Source organism: Nerophis ophidion, linkage group LG18, assembly GCF_033978795.1.
Source record: "Nerophis ophidion isolate RoL-2023_Sa linkage group LG18, RoL_Noph_v1.0, whole genome shotgun sequence".
Classification (NCBI taxonomy): Eukaryota; Metazoa; Chordata; class Actinopteri; order Syngnathiformes; family Syngnathidae; genus Nerophis; species Nerophis ophidion.
In genome coordinates, this window is record NC_084628.1 from 47,200,744 (window position 1) to 47,212,133 (window position 11,390).

The window sequence follows — 11,390 nt, forward strand, 5'->3', positions numbered from 1 at the left end:
TGTACAGTCCTTTGAGACATTTGTGATTTAGGGCTATATAAATAAACATTGATTGATTGATTGATTGATTTGTCTATGTGCGATATAGAAAACGACTACCGTATTTCCTTGAATTGCCGCCGGGGCGCTAATTAATTTAAAACCTCGTCTCACTCTGGCACTTACCAAAGGCATGCAGTAAACATTTGAGTGTGATGTAAGGATATGATCATGAAAAGCACACTTAATAAAAAAAACAAAACGTTATTCTGGTCTTACCTTTACTAATAGATGAAGTCCATGCCAGCTCCTTCTGATCAAAAGCATTGATAACTTGTTTATAGAAGTCTTCCTTATCTTTCTTCAGTTTTAAAAGTCTCTCGGTCTCGACGGAGATCTTCCTTTAATACCTCCTGCTTCGATTGAAAGTCCAGTTTAGAAAACTATCAGACCGCTGCTATCAGTTAGCTTGGCTCCTCACATTGTAAATAATGTAAATAATTCAATGTAAATAATTCAATATGTGTGATGACTGTATTATGCTGATAGTATATATTTGTACCATGAATTGATTAACGTGGACCCCGACTCAAACAAGTTGAAAAACTTGGGGTGTTACCATTTAGTGGTCAATTGTACGGAATATGTACTGAACTGTGCAATCTACTAATAAAAGTATCAGTCGATCAATCAATCAAACATGCGTGCAACGACATAATTATCCTCGGACAAATCCCCCTCCCGTTCTGCTCCGTGGGTGATCTCTTTATCCCACCGCTGCCACCATGAAGTGTTATTGTATAAATAATACACTGGGTATTTAGGACTGGACCAAGCTTTATTTCAGCCCGGTTGTTTACATAGCCAGCATAGGAGTAGTGGTGTTACATCCTAAAAGGTCCTTCGTGCACCCCACCGCGTCATATCCGTTCCCAGCACATATCACGTCACTCGTTGCCACTTCTTCTGCAGCCGAGTAGTCGCTAAAAGGATCACTAGTGCTCTCTGCCACCAGGAGGCGGGAGTCATTTAATGACTCATATTTGACACACGCAGCTACGGTATATCAATAAAACATAGATGCTTACTGTTCTTTTTAGCATATTCAATAGGTTGGACCTTAAATCCTACTGAATAGCTGTTAATCTTCTTCCCTTTTTTCGATTTCAAATTACCGGTATTGAAATCAGCCTCCTCCATTTTGAAAATAATGAGAGGGGAAGTGTCACTTGTGATGTCACGAGTTTGACCCGGCAGTAATTCAAGCCAGGCGCATACTATATACATTTCAATTCAAGGAAGTACGCTATATCATGATATTCGAGTATACGTCCTCACGCAGTTGTTTTTAGCTGCGGGCATTACACTACAGGCTCTTCTCACTCTTTCTCGTCTCTCCTTCTCACAGAGACATAAAACAAGCGCACCTTCTTACATACCTCACATACGTATACGCCCTCGCGGAGCAGAGAAGTAAGGTTAGCTGTGGTGCGAGTGGTAATACGAGAGTAAGAAGGTGCGAATCTGGTAACAAATGAAGGGATAATTAATTCCCAAGAAAAACAGCAGGGGGTCCATCATAGGGGGCTATAGAGTGTTTTCCGTTCGGGCTCCAGTACTCTGGAATGCCCTCCCGGTAACAGTTGGAGATGCTACCTCAGTAGAAGCATTTAAGTCTCACCTTAAAACTCATCTGTATACTCTAGCCTTTAAATAGACCTCCTTTTTAGATTAGTTGATCTGCCGCTTCTTTTCTTTCTCCTATGTCCCCCCCCTCCCTTGTGGAGGGGGTCCGGTCCGATGACCATGGATGAAGTACTGGCTGTCCAGAGTCGAGACCCAGGATGGACCGCTCGTCGGGACCCAGGATGGACCGCTCACCTGTGTATCGGTTGGGGACATCTCTACGCTGCTGATCCGCCTCCGCTTGGCATGGTTTCCTGTGGACGCGACTCTCGCTGCTGTCTTGGATCCGCGTGAACTGAACTCTCGCGGCTGTGTTGGAGCCACTATGGATTGAACTTATCATGTTAAACCCGCTCAACATCCATTGCTTTCGATCCCCTAGAGGGGGGGGTTGCCCACATCTGAGGTCCTCTCCAAGGTTTCTCATAGTCAGCATTGTCACTGGCGTCCCACTGGATGTGAATTCTCCCTGCCCACTGGGTGTGAGTTTTCCTTGCTCTTTTGTGGGTTCTTCCGAGGACGTCGTAGTCGTAATGATTTGTGCAGTCCTTTGAGACATTTGTGATTTGGGGCTATATAAATAAACATTGATTGATTGATCATCTGGCAGTGGTTTGGCTTCAAGCGGGAAGATGTTGAACGGACAACCGTAATTTGTCGAGTATGCGGCAAAAGCGTTGCTACAAAATGTAGCATCACTGCCAATATGTAGCATCATTTGCAAAGTCATCCGTGAGAGAATGAAGAGTGCTTGAAACTCCGCATGTCAACTGTGATGGACTTCCTGCCGTCCTCGTGTGGGTTGCAGGGACACCTGAGACATGACGCATAGTAACAGCTTTGACCTTGATTTATTATTTCAACAAATCTTTTGTCGACTGGCCCTTTTGCAGCGTCGCTTTTCAGTGCTCTCTTCCGGCCTGTCTGCTGCCGCTGCACGCCTTCCGGCGCCTGGGGCTTGTGTCCGCTTGGGGGCGCGTCATCGCTCTCTTGGTGTGGTTTGTCCCGCTCCTCGTCTGCTGGCCGTTGTTTCCTCCTCCGTGCTGCTCTCTCGCTCGTTCCTCCCTCGCCCTTTTTGTACTCTAATAGCAGATGGACAGATTGTGAGCAGGTGTGTGATATACGCACCTGGCTCAGATTGCCGCTGCCGTGTCGCTCCGCGTGTGTCACGCCTCTCCTCGCCGCCGCATGCCCCGCCTCCTGGCTTCCAGGTGGGCCCGCGCTGCTGCTTTCCACCCGTTGTCGGCCGTGTCCCTCCACATCATGTTCCGTTCGATGCCACACCAACAAAATGCCGAGGCAACCATTTCCACATTAACACCGTATTGAAAAAATAGTCAATAACAGCAGGAACCTACCACATAGCGAAGGTCATACACTATTTGATTTCCTATTATGCAGCTCACTTTTATTTGTTATTGAAATATCTTGTGTGACATCATGCACAAAAGTGCACTTTGTGGCGTTCTGTACAAAAAGTGCACTTTAATTTAGTGTTGTTTTGATTTGTCATTGTGACAGCCTCTCGCTGTCGTGCAGGTTCCATGGACCACCAAGTAGAGACATCGTTGAGCAGGGTCGACTTTATTTTTTCAAATAAAACCTCAGTCTAGGTCCCTTTTCAGCTCCTCTCGCTCCGCGTCAGCTTCACTCTGGCTCCTTCCAGTCTCATCGCCTCCCTCCCCGACGTTCACAGCTGTCGCCTTTTCAAGCTGTGTGAGAGGATTATTAGATTGTCCCCAGGTGCGCAATCCACGCACCTGGTCTTGATTGCGGCTTCGCTCCCAGTGCGCCCCGCCTCGCCGCTTGCTCGCCGTCCCCGCCTCCTTGCCGCCATCTTGGTCCGGCTTGCCCTGCCTCTCCACAGTCATCTTTTTGACATCATGCACAAAAGTGCACTAATAGCTTGTTTTAAAATATCTTTGACAATCTTGCACTTTCTGTTTTGGAAATTACTGCTTAATAACTGTTAAATAAATACAGTTTTGCTAAATTGACTTAGTTGTGGTTTCCCTCTCTGCATGAAAGTTTAAAAAGAGCATATATTAATGCAGTATGAAGAATAATGTTTTAATGTAGACATATTAGACCAGGGGTGCCCATTACGTCGATCGCGAGCTACCAGTCGACCGCGGGGGGTGTGTCAGTCGATCTCCAGCCAGGCTTTTAAAAAAAAGAGACCTAAAAATGAGTGATCATCAATCTTCACCAAGACGTCACTTAAATGACCTTCACGGTACCGGAGGGTCTTGTGAGATGACGCTGGCTGCTGCAAGATCATTATTATGAAAATATGACCGAGAGGAAGGCGAGAAACACTTTTTATTTCAACAGACTCTCGCGCCGTACCTTCCGTCAAAACTCTAAAGGCCGACTGCACATTTCCTATCTTCACAATAAAAGCCCTGCTTCATGCTGCCTGCGCTAACTAAATACAGAGTCTCGGAAAACTGGCGTGCACAAGCGATCCCTCAGAAAGCTGGCGTGCACATCACTTGTGCACGCCAGCTTTCTGAGACTCTTATTTTGTTAGCGCAGGCAGCATGAAGCAGGGCTTTTATTGTGAAGATAGGAAATGTGCAGTCGGCCTTTAGAGTTTTGACGGAAGGGACGGCGCGAAAGTCTGTTGAAATAAAAAGTGTTTCTCGCCTTCCTCTCTGTCATTTTTTCATAATAATGAACTGGCAGCAGCCAGCGTCATCTCACAAGACCCTCGGGTGCCGTGAATGTCAATCAAGCAAGCTACGGAATTTGCCGCCAATGTTTTTCTTGTAAAGTGTATGGAAGCTGGATGAATTAGATGCCAAAAACCAACCACTTTCATGTGGTATTGTACAGAAAGGACAACTTTTTTTCTCCTCCATTTGAAAATGTGGGCGTTATCATCATTACTGTCTGATTCCAATCAATGCAAGTCATCAGAATCAGGTAATACACCAACTTATATTCTTGTCTTTGTGAAAGAAAGACATCTATATGTGTTACACATGCTTGTATTATCATTAAACACATTTAACTTGTTTACAAAAATGTCTCTTTCATAAATAAATAAATATAAATGATATATATAAATGAGGTAGATCCCCTCGAGTTGGTCAATTGAAAAGTAGCTCGCCTGCAGAAAAGGTGTGGGCACCCCTGACATAGAATCATCATACTGCTGTGATTATATGTCTCAAGTGTTCATTCAAGACTAAGGCAAAATATGGATATATACATCAATATTGCCTAAAAATATGGAGATATTAAAAAAAAGGCCCTACTGTGAAGATACTGATGACTGATCTTGCCGTGTCTTTGTTTTTGTAGGAGTATGCAAAACCGATTCTTCATATTGTGGACGACTTCCTGCCATCATCGTGCGGGTTGCATGGACCATCAAGGAAAGACATCTTGCTGAGCAGGTTTGACTCTTTTATTTTTTCAAATACAAGCTTGTGTTTCGGTCCGGTCGCTCTTTCAGCTCCTTTCCTCCTGTTCGCTCCTCGCTCTCATCGTCGTGCGCTCTTCTGCTTCCACTCCTCAATCTCTGCTTCAGTCTCTCCAACTCCTTCTGCCTCGATCGCTCCTCCTTCTCCCCTTTTACACAGGGTCAGGAGAAATGTTAATTGTGAGCCGGTGTGTGTGTCACGAACCTGGTGTGGATTGTGGCTGCGTCGCTCCCAGCAAGCCCCACCTCTTTGTTCTGCTGCATTCTCCGCCTCCTGGCCACCATATTGAGCAGGGCCAAAGCATGTCCTGCCCCACCGCTTGCTCCGTCTCTCCACACATATTCCTGCTGAAATGTTTTGTTACCATGAATACAGGCTCACCGCGGCTTAGTACGTATGAATGGATGCACTCGGTGAGTCAGTAAGAACATGGAGGTGACAACATTATTCTTGTTGGCTCAGTTACACATCACAATATTCACTCTTGTTTTGTTGTCAGTTTAGTGATTGTTCAAGTTAAAGTACCACTGGTTGTTACACACATTATTTTTTTTAACGTTATTTATTTTTTTATTTTTAGTCCTTCACTCTCACTTTCCTCATCCGCGAATCTTGCATCCTTGCTCAAATGAATGGGGAAATCATCGCTTTCTCGATCCGAATCGCTCTCGCTGCTGGTGGCCATGATTGTAAACAATGTTCAGATGTGAGGAGCTCCACAACCCGTGACGTCACGCGCACATCGTCTGCTTATTTCGGTACAGGCAAGGCTTTTTTACTAGCAACCAAAAGTTGCAAACTTTATCCTCGATGTTCTCTACTAAATCCTTTCAGCAAAAAATATGGCAATATCGCGAAACGATCAAGTATGACACATAGAATGGACCTGCTATCCCCGTTTGAATAAGAACATCTCATTTCAGTAGGCCTTTAAGGACTACCGGTCAATATTTGACCTGTGAATTACATTTTGTGAGACACTTAAAATGGTCCTCAAACACCATCCACACCCTGAACTCCTGTTTACATGCACGTTTTGGTGTTATATTGTATGGGTGTCTTGTTTTTGTATTTGTTTTAATTATATATACATAGTCTAATTGGAGAAGCATGCAGTCACATACACAAGTTGGATTTGTTTTAACCTCATAATAAATCAATGAAAATGGAAAAAAAAAAAAGACCTCACCGTGCACATTCAACCAACCCGTAGATCATCTTCACAAATAGAGCATCTTTCCTCCATGTCGCCATCTCCATCTGCATTCCAGCCGCGCCTCCCGTTATCATCATCATCCCGTACATCCGTTCCCTCCCTCCCGACTTCCTCTCTGACCTTGCCCCCCATCCCTCGCCTGTTTCCCCGGCGCTCCGCACCGGAGGTAAAGTGTACGTGTTTGGGGATTAACGCCAATTTTTCCCCGTGCTCTCGCATCCCCCGTTGCTCGGCGGGCTGACGGGAGACGGCAGCAATCTGCTCAATGGGATGTGACATCACCTTAATTAAAAGTTGCAGCGGCGGCGGTCTTTAATAGGCACATATGTCGGCGTTTAGTCGGGACTCTGACTGAGCCCCCCAACCCCCCCCCCCCCCCGTGTTTCTTGTTGTCACGGCATTCTTGTCTGGAACCGTTATTAATCGAGACAGTCTCCACTACATTTAGCAGCTTGGAATGTCAACAGAGGAGCTTTCCACAAACCCCGTTTCCAAATGAGTTGGGAAATTGTGTTGGATGTAAATATAAACGGAATACAATGATTTGCAAATCCTTTTCAACCCATATTCAGTTGAATATGCTACAAAGACAACATATTTGATGTTCAAACTCATAAACTTTTATTTTTGTTTGCAAATAATAATTAACTTAGAAATTCATGGCTGCAACACGTGCCAAAGTAGTTGGGAAAGGGCATGTTCACCACTGTGTTACATCACCTTTTCTTTTAACAACACTCAATAAACGTTTGGGAACTGAGGAAACCAAGTGGAATTCTTTCCCATTCTTGTTTTATGTAGAGCTTCAGTCGTTCAATAGTCCGGGGTCTCCGCTGTCCTATTTTACGCTTCATAATGTGCCACACTTTTCCGATGGGAGACAGGTCTGGACTGCAAGCGGGCCAGGAAAGTACCCGCACTCTTTTACTACAAAGCCACGCTGTTGTAACACGTGGCTTGGCATTGTTTTGCTGAAATAAGCAGGGGCGTCCATGATAACGTTGCTTGGATGACAACATATGTTGCTCCAAAACCTGTATGGACCATTCAACATTAATGGTGCCTTCACAGATGTGTAAGTTACCCATGCCTTGGGCACTAATACACCCCCATACCATCACAGATGCTGGCTTTTGAACTTTACGCCTATAACACTCCGGATGTTTTTTTTCCTGTTTGTTCCGGAGGACACCACGTCCACAGTTTCTAAATATAATTTGAAATATAGACTCGTCAAACCACAGAACACTTTTCCACTTTGCACCAGTCCATCTTAGATGATCTCGGGGCCAGTGAAGCCGGTGGCATTTCTGGGTGTTGTTGATCAATCGTTTTCGCGTTGCATAGTCAAGTTTTAACTTGCACTTACAGATGTAGCGACCAACTGTAGTTACTGACAGTGGTTTAAAGAAGTGTCCCTGAGCCCATTTGGTGATATCCTTTACACATTGATGTCGGTTTTTAATGCAGTACCGCCTGAAAGATCAAAGGTCCGTAATATCATCGCTTACGTGCAGTGATTTCTCCAGATTCTCTGAACCTTTTGATGATTTTACGGACCGTAGATGGTAAAATCCCTAAATTCCTTGCAATAGCTCGTTGAGAAATGTTGTTCTAAAACTGTTCGACAATTTGCCTACAAAGGGGTGACCCTCACCCCATCCTTGTTTGTGAATTACTTAGCATTTCCTGGAAGCTGCTTTTATAGCCAATCATGGCACCCACCTGTTCCCAATTAGCCTGCACACCCTAGGGATGTTCCAAATAAGTGTTTGATGAGCACTCCTCAACTTTATCAGTATTTATTGCCACCTTTCCCAACTTCTTTGTTGCTGGAATCAAATTCTAAAGTTAATTATTATTTGCAAAAAAAAAAAGTTGATCAATTTGAACATCAAATATGTTGTCTTTGTAGCATATTCAACTGAATATGGGTTGAAAATGATTTACAAATCATTGTATTCTGTTTATATTTACATCTAACACAATTTCCCAACTCATATGGAAACAGGGTTTGTACATTCAAATTTGCAGAGCTAAAATGGAACTTGACTGGAGTAAGCGGTCTTTTCTTTTCCGGTAAATGACGAGAACTAGTGTTGTAACGATACCAATATTTTGGTAGCGGCACTAACAATATTTTGGTACATTTCGATACTTTTCATAAAATTTTTTTTAAAAAATGGCACAATTGGCTCTCCATCCATCCATCCATTTACTACCGCTTATTCCCTTTTGGGGTCGCGGGGGGCGCTGGCGCCTATCTCAGCTACAATCGGGCGGAAGGCGGGGTACACCTTGGACAAGTCGCCACCTCATTGGCTCTATTTTAACAAAAAAATCTTAGGGTACATTAAACATACCGTATTTCCTTGAACTGCCGCCGGGGCGCTAATTAACTTCAAAGTCCTCATTTGTCCTGGGATACATTTCTGAGTTTATAAACATAATATACAATTTAAGAAAATGAAAGAAGATGTCGTGATGCTGAAAATATTGACGTAATCGTAGCAGTAGACGTGGCTGTACTTGGTATCATTACAGTGGATGCTAGGTATAGTTCCACCAATGGCGTTTGTTTACATTTTGACACCGGTGAGCTACGATGAGTAGTGAAGCATGTTTAGCTCTTCCTCGTCCTGCAGGGATGATACTTGTAAGAAACCTACTTTGTCGCCATGGATGTGAGGATTAGTGATTTGGAAGAAGCTAAAACACTGAAGACTGCGTCTGGACTTTAGCCATGTATTAAAGCGCCTCTTTCAGTGCTATAACTTCACCTTTATCGTTACTTTTTAAGTCCAAATGCATCCGTTCTCCGTTTTCTGTCTACACACTGTCTCTGCTTGTAAGTACTCTGTGTGTGTGCCGCCGAACATGCTCCTCTGCTCGTAAAACCAGCAATGTCACAACGTGACTTTGACGGTACTTTTCAGAGACGGTATCGTACCGAAAATGATTCATTAGTATCTGTCACGTATACGCGGCGCACTTGCCACTTCGTGGATGTACAATGACCAGTCAGGCAGGATTGCAGGTAAGACTTGCTTTTAATATCATCAAACAAAAGAACACTGATACAAAAGGACAAAATAAAGCGCGTGCCCGCGCACGGAAGCTAACGCTAAAGTTAGAAAGAGACAAAAGTACAAAAATATAACGTGCCGACCGCACGCGAAGCTAAGGCGGAACTTAGCACATGGAAAGACAGAACAGAATACTTAACGTGACTTGTTGCAAAAGCAAACAATGGACTCAGGACGAACTAAGGAATCAGGGGGGCTTAAATACACAAATAATAATCAGAAACAGGTGTCTGACAGGAGCCCGTGAGGAGGAGCACAATACGTTGCCATGGTGACTAAAACAAACAAGTGCTCAAACAAGTCCAGAAACAAACATGATGAAAAACATATCAAAAGGCAAAACCATAAACGACCCGAGTCGCGGATCGTGACAGTATCGCGGTACTATACTGTGACAGTTGCTTGCTGTCGTTGTGCGGGTTCAATGGACCACCCAGGAAGGACATGCTTTTGAGCAGGTTTGACTTCTTTATTTTGCAATAAAGCTTGTCTGTGGTTGGGTCGCTTTTCAGCTCCTTCCTCCACTGCTCGTTCCCGGTCTGCTTTTCAGCTGCCGTCGTCGTCCTCGTCTGCTTTTTGGGCGCTTTTGCTTTTTAGTCGCTGCTGCCGGCTCTCCTACTCTTTACCGCCATCTTGGGCAGGGCTCCGCCTCTCCACATATACTAATACCAGTATACAGTACAACGCGAACGTGAACCATATCAAGATGAATGTTTCCAAAGTGTGCAAAGTGGTGCCGTCTGAAAAATCTCCTCCATAACCTGTCGGTCTTGACCCAGGGTCTGCCATGACCAGACAAAACTGTCCTGACTCAGACATGTCGGCCACAGAGCTGAAAGGCGTCCGCATTAGATTCCATTTAAGTGTGAAATGGACTGTATTTTAAGTCCAAAACCTGTCTGGTTCTTTTCCTGTCGGCCGCTAGTTATTGAACTCGCTGGTCGATGACATGGGAACTGAACTTAAAACATCACACCACAGCAAAGACCTTCCCAGAACCGCATGTCGACAGATTTCCCTGGGCTCTTCGAACATCAACACAACGCCCGATTCGAACATTGCATTCTACTCCCAACCAAATCTTCTCTGCCATCAAAGCTTCCATGAGGGGGGGCTCAGATCTCCTTTCAGGGTCACAGGGAATGAGGTAGACTCGTTAGAGCAGAAACATCATCTCAGGTGGACAGAAGGGATGAGACTAGTTGTTGATAAAAAGAAGACAAGGTGGACAGAAACAAAAACAAGGACATTCAGTGCATCCGGAAAGTATTCCAGCGCTTCACTTTTTGTTATGTTACAGTGTTATTTCGAAATGGAATATACTCAATTTAGCACTAAAAATTCTATTCACAATACCCTATTTCAGGCGTCCCCAAACAACAACCCATGGCCCGCTGGCGTTCGAAATCCGGCCTGTGGGAAGTCCCAAGTAAAAAAAAACAAAACATGGATGTATATGTATATATATGTGTGTGTGTGTGTGTGTGTGTGTGTGTGTGTGTGTGTGTGTGTGTATGTATATATATATATATATATATATATATATATATATATATATATATATATATATATATATATATATATATATATATAAGGGTGGGCAAATGAATGCGTTAATTACGAGTTAACTCATCAATCTATTGACGCCGACAATTATTTTATCGCACATTTGCGTATGTTGTTTACATGCTTTTGTTTTGTTAACGCCTTTTTCTTAACAAGATGGCGTCGCCCCGATAAGCTTCGGTGTCGAGGGGCTCTTGGTAAAGATGGAACATTTGGCAAAAATACCGGACAATTCTGCAAATTTCATGGCTGGCTTACAGCGTGGTCACTCCGGGATCACTTACGACCGCCAGACAATTCTGAATGTGGATTGATCGGGCCGTTTTGGACTGAATGAGGCGTGCTCGCTAGAGCGGCTAGCTAGCATGGGAATACTTTGCCGGCTACATCCAGCGGCCTGTGAAGCAGCGGAGTATATGTGTTGTC

General features: G+C 44.2%; 1 protein-coding gene across 1 annotated transcript in view; it reads left to right on the forward strand.

The window, feature by feature from the left end:
- grik4 (glutamate receptor, ionotropic, kainate 4) overlaps positions 1 to 11,390 on the forward strand; it is a 1,015,986-nt gene that overhangs the window by 99,965 nt on the left and 904,631 nt on the right. The window contains 1 exon segment of the mRNA XM_061878268.1: positions 4,975 to 5,069. The gene's annotated coding sequence lies outside the window, so the exon portion shown is untranslated.